The sequence below is a fragment of the Podarcis pityusensis genome, assembly GCF_964106645.2.
Source record: "Podarcis pityusensis genome assembly, chromosome: 7".
In the NCBI taxonomy this organism is placed as follows: Eukaryota; Metazoa; Chordata; class Lepidosauria; order Squamata; family Lacertidae; genus Podarcis; species Podarcis pityusensis.
Window position 1 is genome coordinate 72,105,737 of NC_138031.1, and position 10,679 is coordinate 72,116,415.

The following is a 10,679-nucleotide window of genomic DNA, read 5'->3' on the forward strand; positions in this document are numbered from 1 at the left end:
CTAGGGAAAAGTGAGATCATTTTTGCATCAGGGAGCAAAACAGCTTGAGAGACTGCCCTAATTTTATGCTGCATGTTGTGTCTGCCACTCCCCAGAGTGCTTATCACCTGATGAAGTAGGCCATTGCCTATAATAGCTCAGATAACATATAAGGCAGTTTAGTCTCCAAGGTGTCACAGCACTTTTCCATGAAGGTGTCATATCCAGCCTGTAATGACATAAACACTGATTTTCAGGACAGATCGCTGGCTAATTGTTGAGATTCATTTGCACCAATCTGTTCCTCACATTCAGAGAGACTATAGCTGCTTGTTGCCTCATGATAACCTTATACAGTGGTACCTCGGGTTAAGTACTTAATTCGTTTCGGAGGTCCGTTCTTAACCTGAAACTGTTATTAACCTGAAGCACCACTTTAGCTAATGGGGCCTCTTGCTGCTGCCACACCGCCGGAGCATGATTTTTGTTCTCATCCTGAAGCAAACTTCTTAACCCGAGGTACTATTTCTGGGTTAGTGGAGTCTGTAACCTGAAGTGTATGTAACCTGAAACGTATGTAACCCGAGGTACCACTGTAATGTGTAAATGCTCAAAAATATTTTGCCAAGACCTACCACTTTCCTTCCATGAATATTAATGGCCACTATCATAAAAAGGTCATTTATTTCTATGGGCTATAATTCAGACCCTCAACTCTTATGGAGACTAAGTTGCATGTGTGCAACTTTTTAGCAACCACAGTTGTTTAAGGAAAGAAACCTGGGCACAGATTAGAAGGAAAGCAAAGTGAAGAGGATGCAGGACAGAGACTTCCAGAGCTGTCTTTGAATTGTTAATAATAATGATGGTGATAATAATAATTTATATAGCATCTGTCAGGGTGCTGTCAGTGGCTCCCAGCTGGTTGCACAGGAAAGTATAAAGAAAAGGAAAAGTTTCTTACAGTTCTTTTTTTCATTTCAAACTTTACAGAGAGAGGCTATAGAACCCAGCCTCTTGGATGGCGTTGTCCCGAGAATCTCCACTCCAACCCCCACCTCTCCCACTTCCTCATCTTCATCATCACCTACTCTACAGGTGGCACTAAGTCCCCTCTGCCCAGTCTCTGACAATTAGTTTTCTTTAAGAGTGGAAGCAGGTTTTCAGATTATACAAAGCTCTTCTTCAGGCTTTGATTATGAGAGCAAAAAATAAACATCCAGTAGTCTAGATAGAAACCACTGGGTAGTCAGGCTGATGGTTACTTGGTTGCAGAAGTTTACTGGCCATTGCTGTTGGCATGGAGATAGTCTAGGTTGAATGCAAATATGCCATTCTGATGTCATGTGTGATGTCACAAAGAGGCTGTGCTTTAAGTCTTGGTAAAGCCAAAAACAGTTAACAGTCAGACTGCATCTCAGCCCTGTCAAGATGGATCTCCATAACAGGTGATGAATAGTTTTATTTGGGGGATATATTAACTTTTACTATTGGGGGAAAGTTTTATATTAGTTTGCCAGTTTGTAACCCAGCAAGTTGAGGCCAATAGATATACATTCGCAACCCTGTACCCATCAAATAATCAACTTTATTGGTGACTTTGGGATGGATTCATACAACCACATTTCCTTTCTCAAGAAAGGTTGGAAGGTATGTAATTTGAATGGCTATTGCTCTCTGCTCACTGCTGTCAGGGTGCTGCCAGCAGATCCTGGCTGGTTGCCCAGAATAGTATAAAAACAAGGAAAAGTTTCATACAGTCCTTTTTTATTTCAAACTTTACAGAGAGAGGCTTTAGAACCCAGCCTCTTGGATAATGGTGTTGTCCTGAGTAAATCTCCACCGCCCATTTCCTCATTCACCAACCTCATCACCTCCTCTATGGATGCCACTAAGTGCCCTCTGTCTTAAGCTGTTTGCTCTCCTACTTTTAAGGCTTGCCAGATTCTGGGAGATGGTAGGTCTGGGATGCTTTCTAGTGACAAGATGTCAGCCAGGTGTTGCTCTGGCTCTCCCATGATTTCCCAGCTTTCCCCCTCATCTACCTCTGAGCTGCTACCTCCCTCAAACCCCTGTTGTAAATCTATACTATCTTCCTCTTCCTCCTCCCTGGAAGGGTCAGGATGGGGAGGCAGTCTCCACCACTTCTCCTTCTCTGCCCAGCCCTTGACATCACAACTATAGCATCATAGCTAAATAATAATTTATATAGCATATATAGCTCTCTTGAGTCACTCTTGTGGGGTTGAATGGCACATCGGAACACTGTGATGGAAGCCAGAGCACACCAAAATGCCGTTTACCTTCCCACCACAGTGATACCTATTTATCTACTCGCACTGGTGTGCTTTCAAACTGCTAGGTTTGCGGGAGCTGGGAGAGCAATGGGAGCTTACTCCGTCAGGGGATTCGAACCATGCCAACCTTCCGATCGGCAAGCCCAAGAGGCTCAGTGGTTTAGACCACAGCACCACCCGCATCCCTACTGTAGGTAATGCCAAGTGAAGAATGGACATTGTGAAGCATTGGGAGTTGTAGCTTAACAATACCTGGAGGGTGCTACGTTGACTACTGCTGAACTACTGGTATCAATGATAGACCATTTCATAATGATTGTATTAATGCAGTACACCTTTATAGAGTTATAATTCCATTTTTGTTCCAACACTCACTGGGGAAAATCTATTCACTTCTTTATTTAAATCTCAGATATTAGCCTCAATGTGTGTGTGTGTGTGTGTGTGTTCAGTACTAATATGAAATCTGCTTCCAGTGTTGACACAACTTTTTGTAAGACTAAACTTTTCCCATCATGCTTCTTTCTATCATTTCATCTTGCTGCTTGTTATACGGAAAACAAGACTGACAAGTGGTGTCTCATAAATCAGCCAACTTTGTGTACCTGTTCCCCATGCGCTCTGCACCACTGGCAGACAGCTCCAGTCCTACAGAAAATGCGAAATGATTTTGACTTATTTTCAGCTAGGAAAAGCACAGCTAATTTATACTGTGGTGACATGTGTTCCTGAGAAATTACACGACTGCATTCCAGTGGATAGACATAACTTGTCACTTCAGCTGCTGTGCAGACCTAAACTAGAGTGACACGCCAGCTTGACATAAATACTGTATTGTGTTTGACTGATGTGTACCTGTATATCCTTTGCTTAATGAAAAATGGCAAACAGCCACAGCGAAGGTTGTTTAGGGTTCAGTAAGTTTTTAGTAGGAGGGAATTAAAGGTGAGCGGCTTGAACTCTGCACTTAACTTTTGGAACAAGCCAACAGTAGCTATGCATCCAGTTCTATTATATGCTGTTATCCTTGACAAGCATGGCATTGAACCCAGGTTCTTTGGGATGAAACAGGTTTTGACTTTAGATTATGCAAGTGTCCCTCAAGGCTTTTCGCCAAACATTGAGTTCTGGGTAGAAATGTTGATGCTAACTTTCACAACATGGAGATTACAGTGTGAGTGGGCTTGCATGTTCCTATGACCCTTGTGAACGAAGCCGTCAGGAGTTTCATACTCCCAGCAGGGTCACCCAAGGCAGTAAGTTCAAAGGGGAGGAGCTAGACAAAGAATGATCCAAGAAGTCCTCAACGGCAGAACAGGCGGATGATAACAAGCAGTATGTTACAATGGCTGTTAAGGCAGATGAAGGCTGCAGCAGATCAGAATCTACTGGTCGTTGTGATACTCATGCCATCGGAATAGAGTTTTACTGCGAAAACTGTGCATTGGTCAGCGCGCACTGATCTACACACATAAAACAAATTCACGCACAGATGTCTTCCAAAAATCCATCCAAAACCCAAACCCCCAAAAGTCCCATGGTTATCGGCAAATGGTAAAGGGGGCAGGGCTGTGGAATCTGGAAGCCCCTAGTCATGAACCGGCACATGGGTGGTGGATACAGATTCAATCGCTCTGACTCAAGGAATGAGGCAGCTGAGAAGCTGTATCCATGACTGAGCAACCCTACTTAGGATCCAGTCTGCTCCCAAAAAGGGGGAGGGGCTAGAAAAGGCCCTAAACATAGTCTGCCTTCCTTTACAATCTTACTCAGCTACGAGTGACCGCCAGAGAAGAAGAGAAGATATTGGGGTAGGGAAGATTCTTTCAGTTCAAAGGCCACATTGCCTTCTGGACAACTTTCTCAGTGTCACATGACATGGGTGGGTGGGGACAGAGGCAAAACTGGGTGGAGCAATGCATGTGGATTTTATTTCCGTACTGTAGACAAGTCAGGGTGTCAGTGATCTGAGCCCTGGGATGTAGCCTTGGAAAATGCCCAACCATGGCAACCCCTGCCCCTAACTTAAATCCAATTGATTTCAATGGGTCTACTTTGGTTGGCACCCATCTGCCTCAGGAGACAATGAAGGAGTGCGTTTCTGGGGATGAAGTTAACTGTTGGGACTATTGGAAGGTTACAGCACCTCCCTTGCTACACTGGCTGCCCTGCTTACCTGTCTGTTTCCATGCACAGTGCAAAGTGCTGGTCTCATTAAGCAAAGGATATAATGTATAAATATACATATACATTTATACACTTACACATTAATGTATAAATATACATAGAATCCAGAATTAGGTCTGCTTAAGCAGCTGGCTATAGGGAACATACCACTTCCTTGCAAAATGCTTGTCATCACCGATAAAGCCCTACACAGCCCAGGTCCAAGTTATCTGAAAGATAATATCCCCTCATATGAAGCTGCCTGGGGTTTGAGATCTTCAGGGGAGGGCCTTACCTCAGACCTGCCACCCTCACGGGCATACATGGTGGGGACAGGACAGGCCTTCTTGGTGGTGGCTCCCAGACTTTGGAACTTCCTCCCCAGAAAAGCTGGACTGGCTCCTACCTTGCAGTCCTTTCACTGGCAGGTCACAATTTTCTTGTTCCAATAGGCTTTTGGGATTGACTACTTTCAATTAAAGGGATTGTGCTATGCTGTTTTTATTGTAATTATTGGTACATTCTAAATAGATTTTATATATGTATATAGTTTTAATTCCAGTGTGGTGTAGTGGTTAAGAGCGGTAGTCTCGTAATCTGGAGAACCGGGTTTGAGTCTCCGCTCCTCCACATGCAGCTGCTGGGTGACCTTGGGCCAGTCACACTTCTTTGAAGTCTCTCAGCCCCACTCACCTCACAGAGTGTTTGTTGTGGGGGAGGAAGGGAAAGGAGAATGTTAGCCGCTTTGAGACTCCTTAAAGGGAGTGAAAGGCGGGATATCAAATCCAAACTCCTCTTCTTCTTCTTCTTCTTCTTCTTCTTCTTCTTCTTCTTCTTCTCAATGCTGAATTGCATTTTAATGATTTATTTTTCTATGTTTTTAGCAGTTCTTGTTTTTATCTGTAAGCTGCCTTGCATCCCCTCTGCGGAAAAGGTGATGTGTATATATATATAATCATCATCATCATTACACCCCAGGTATCAAAACTTTGGGAAATGTTGGTATAGCTGCAGTTTTGATGACAGACAGCTGAAAAGTCAACGGTGGCTATTTAATATGTCTCAAGGAGAACTTTATAGCATGATAGCTGCCCGTTAACTGCTACACAATAAAATTTAATTGAACATTCACCAAAAGGTTAGGAAGTTAGTCAAACTGTAACTGCTGCAATTATCACCCCACCCTGTAGTCATGTACTGAAGGCAAAACAGTTTGTGTGCAAGATAAATAGAAGGAGCAATGGAAGTTTCTAGATGGCTTTCGGGATTTCTAATTCGCTGCTTAGGAAAATAGTTCAGTGTTTTCATTTGCAGGATTAAGGTTCCTCAGATTCAGTGCTTATGAATGAAGTTTTTTCAGTTGTATTTAATTAGCAGCAGTAATGCAGCTGTTGCATTAAGCTGAGGAGGGAACATTTAAAACTTGTTTTGTTTTAACACATAGATTATGGGGATTCAATGTAAGTAAATAGAGATACACAATGAAGCAAAAATATTGACTTTGATTATATGCTTACTGACTCTAGATACTTTATGGTGTTGGCATGGGATTTAGGGTTGCCAACTGACTGGATAAGAATAGATTCACCTAGTCTAATTTTCTCCCTTGCAACTCATCTGCAGAGAAAAGCAGATGAGCAAATAAGATGCATATTCACAGCATGGAGATAACTCACCATAACATATTTACAAAAACTGCTGCTAAAGCATAAGAACAGGCATTTTGGTAACAACCTATCCTCGTCGAAAAGATGATATGCATCAATAGAAGAGAGGACAAAAGAGGATATACATGTGGACAACATTTCCTATGCTAATTTTTATGTTTGCATATTACCCATGTGCCCTTTTAGTCTGCTGACCAGGTACTTCAAGGCTCCTGCTCTTTCTCCTGATGGTTATCTTTGGAACTGACAGCCCTTCAAATAAAGGATGGTCCTTTATAAAGTAGGGCAACTCTAGCAGAAATTCACAAGCAGGCCACCAAACCCTCTTGGGAGAATTAGATCTTCTGTGTTTCATGATTGATTTGAGATTATATTTGAAGAACATCTCAATATGTGTGTGTCATGACCCTCTAGATTAGACTCTTCTTCCTCAGGAGATGAAGTTAAAGATTCTGAGTGCAAGGGGGAATTGGCCTCAGGACCAGCCCCAGGTATACATATCCAATCAGAAGCATTTGCGCAAGAGGAGCCCAATGTGCCATTATATTTCTGGCCTGGGGATGTTGTGTGCCATTCTCCACTCAGAAGGCTTAAAGGTAAAGGTAAAGGTACCCCTGCCCGTACGGGCCAGTCGTGTCCGACTCTAGGGCTGCGTGCTCATCTCGCTCTAGAGGCCGTGAGCCGGTGCCATCCGAAGACACTTCCAGGTCACGTGGCCAGCGTGACGAAGCTGCAGCTGGCGAGCCAGCACCAGCGCAGCACACGGAAACGCCGTTTACCTTCCCGCTATAAAGCGGTCCCTATTTATCTACTTGCACTTAAGAGTGCTTTCGAACTGCTAGGTGGGCAGGAGCTGGGACCGAACGATGGGAGCTCACCCTGCCGCGGGGATTCGAACTGCCAACCATATGATCGGCAAGTCCTAGGCACTGAGGTTTTACCCACAGCGCCACCCGCGTCCCTTCTCAGAAGGCTTAGTGGAACCATAATCTCCTCTACTCTTCCTGAGTCATTCATTGCTAAAGCAAGCTGGGCCCATTTAACTGAAGAGGCTCCACTTACAAAAGGTAGAGTTAGCAACTGGAATAGAGTTACCTCTCCCTCTAAAGGCTCAGTTTGAGGATGACTACTGCTGAAACAACACCAGACCTTTGCGCTTGTGGAGGTGGCAGCCAAAACCCTGCAGGGAGCTGTCCAGGGTACTTCTGAAGCCTCAGCTCTGTACTTCTGAGGCCCTTTCTCAGAATGAGGGTTGGGGGGAAGAAGATAAAAAGGCAAAGTCTGCACTTAGTTATTTTCTTTATAGACAGGTATACAATTACCTCACAGATTAAGGGGTAGACAACAGTTGCTTAAGTCTAAATCTATAACTAATCAGCTTCTCTTTAACAATAGTTGCTATTAGAAACCAGCTTCTTAACTCTCTGCAATTCCTAAGCAATCAAGGTAAAGTGGGAGACAGTGAGGAAAAGTGAATGAACGTGGTTCATTGCTGTGCCCCTGCACAAAGAACAAAGTGTCTATGGTTTCATACAAGCAAACAGATAAAGCATGCCGTTGTTTATCTGGCAACTAATCAACAACTGGAGACCCTAGTGCCACTGCTCCATATCACCTCCTCTGAATACCCCTGCCATAAATAGTGGGTGGAGCTGTAGTCTAAACCACTGAGCCTCTTGGGCTTGCCAATCAGAAGGTTGGCGGTTTGAATCCGCACAATGGGGTGAGCTCCTGATTCAGTTCCTGCCTACCTAGCAGTTCGAAAGCATGCCCGTGCAAGTAAATAAATAGGTTGCAGGAAAGTAAACAGCATTTCCATGCACTCTGGTTTCCGTCACGGTGTTCCATTGACCCAGAAACGGTTTAGTCCTGCTGGCGACTTGACCCGGAAAGCTGTTTGTGGACAAACGACGGTTCCCTCCGACTGAAAACGAGATGAGCGCCAGAACCCCATAGTCGCCTTTGACTGGACTTTACCTTTACCTCTTTTTCTTTTTCTTCTTCTTTGCTTACCTTTGTCATAAAACTAGTCATTGACCATGAACTTTGTCCTTTTCCAGGTTCTCCTATGTAAGATAGTCTAGGGTGGGCAGGTCTGCAGTGATTGAAGGCATTCTGGAACATTCTGCAGGATCAACAAATGGCTCCATTGTTAACCCTAACATAAACTTGCACAGCAAGAAAGGGTGCAGGGATTTATGCAAGATTCAGTTCTGCTGCTCTGAACTTTATATAAACAAAGCTGTCTGATATAGTGCTCCTGTATGCCACCATCCTAGATCTGATGAGTCTTGATGAGAAAATGTAATACACATTACGTTCCCTGGAAAGTAATATAGGGAAAAGGAAATCAAGGTAAAGAAATAAACAAAAACTCCAAAGAGCTTTCAACAATGAAAGTAGCTTAATATAGTGGAACAGTGGATGGTCACATCTCCATTTTTATTTAGAGCAAACCTACATAAGTAGTGACCTAGCAAGCCACCCACGAGCAGACAACTCACCATGAGTGAGCGCAGGCATAAAAAGGCTTCTTTGTTATCTAGGTGGGGGTACAGGGCTGCAAGTCAATGCCTGCCTTAACCAAGGTTCTCACACAAATATGCAGGGGTGGCTAATCTTTTTTAAAACACACACACACAAAAACCTTTTTATCTATTTTATTCCCCACCAACTGTCAAAATATGTGGGATCTTGTTTGGCCAGAAAAACTTGTTCGGGGGTACATGGATCGTCTTGAGCCAGAGTTTAACCACCCCAATTTAGTATCTATTATTCTAAATATTACTAAAGCTGTGTATCAGGGACTGGACTGAGGAGGAATTGTGGGGACCGCCCCTCCTCTTCCTGCACCTTCCCGGAGAAGAGGAGGACAGTATAGATTCAGAACAGTGGTTTGCAGAAGGGCATAGTTCAGAGGCTGCAGAGGGGAGAAGCTGGAAAATATTGGAGCAAATACAGGAACAAGAATCACTAGAAGGGAGACAATTAACATACTCAGTGTCTCTTGAAAGCATTCCACCGCCGCCCCTTCAAGAACCAGCTGTGCCTTGAGAGTAGTAGAACAGAAAGCTCAGAGGCAGAAATCACAGATCAGCTGGCACAGGGGTGATGTAGAATAGGAGAAACTGAGGGGGTGGGACTTTACTTGGAACAATGCCATTATCCTTCATCTCCCTCTGTGTATAGTGAATAAACTAATTGGTAAGTACTCTTCTTGTTTATCTGCTTCTTGGCTGCCACTGTGCAAGGTATAGGATTCCCTGAAGCCTGACACTGTGGCCCTCTTAATGCAACAGCAGTTGGCTCACCTCTTTATTCTGCGCATAGGTTTACGCAGGTGTTGTGGTTAGGCATGCCACAGCATCAGAGTTCCTCCTCTTTGACTAATGTGCAGATTAGAATGTAGTCCTCCTTTGGGATTCTGACTCAATCAAATTCCACATTTGTGTTTCGAGGGGGTGGAATAAACAGGCAATAAACACAGTGGCTAGAAAGTGGGTGGGTGGTGTGACAGGTAGTGAAAATGGGACCACAAATTTCCTTGGAGGCACCCATCTTTTCCCCAAAACAATACCCCTAGGAGGGATAGGACAGCAACACATCTCTTCGCTCCCGGGGCATATTTTGTGACAAACTCTGTATCTATTCCAAGCAGTCATTAACTATCAAATAAAAAGCAGGCCTTGGGTATTGGATGACCTTGTAAACAGGTGTAATGGCTTTTGTTTGGGGTGCATACATTTAGAATTGCACATGGGTTTTTTTTAAAATGTACATGGGGTGGAACAGAATCACAATTGAACAGTTGCACAAGTGCTGTGATTCACCAGTCCTGGCCTTCCCTGTTTATAATAGCTCTCTGAAAATTGCTTCTACCTTATTGTTAACCTTGGCTTCTGGTGTGATAGGTCTCCATCAATAGTAATGGTCTTGCCTGAGCAGGTTTTCTGTTCCATCTTCTCCCATCTTGCTTCTATTGGGTCCTAATTGCTCCCTTCCCATTGTCTCAACTTCCTTAATACTTGGACTGGGCATTTGTGACACTGTCACAATCTGCAGGCACAGTAGCATTACTGAAAACTCAGAAGAGCAATACAGATAGTTGCGTGCGCAGCAAGAGGGATTTTGGACATGTATTTCCTGAGCAGCAGCCTCTCACATTGCACATCAAATCACTGTTGAAATGTGATTTTTAAAAAGCTGTTTGACATATGGCACAGGGGATCTGCTGTTCCAAGGTTTGGCATGCGGAAGCCTTCAAGCATGCCTCAAGTAGCTCTTGGGATTATGGCTTGTGTGTGCATTACAGCGCACATAGGGCTTTGGGTTGGGGTGTACAGCTGTTTCCATCATTGCATCTTTGTGCAGCACAGGGCAGCGGGGTGAGTGCTTGAATTCCTACCTGGCCTTATTACAAACACTAAGTCCTTGTCAGGCATAGATACATATACCAATCCTTCTCAACAGGTTTTTTTTTTTTTTTTTTTAAAGTACAGAGAAAACTAAGCTTTGCTTCTCTAATAGAGCAATGTGATGCTATCCCACATCAAAATGGATCCTTGTTTAA

At 43.8% G+C, this 10,679-nt stretch overlaps 1 long non-coding RNA gene across 1 annotated transcript; it reads left to right on the plus strand.

Annotated features, from left to right (window-relative positions):
- Positions 1–1,366: 1,366 nt before the first annotated feature.
- LOC308482121 lies at positions 1,367–8,494 on the plus strand. The gene is made up of 2 exons (XR_013989056.1): positions 1,367–1,427; positions 8,170–8,494. It is a non-coding gene; the product is annotated as an uncharacterized lncRNA (long non-coding RNA).
- Positions 8,495–10,679: the final 2,185 nt, after the last annotated feature.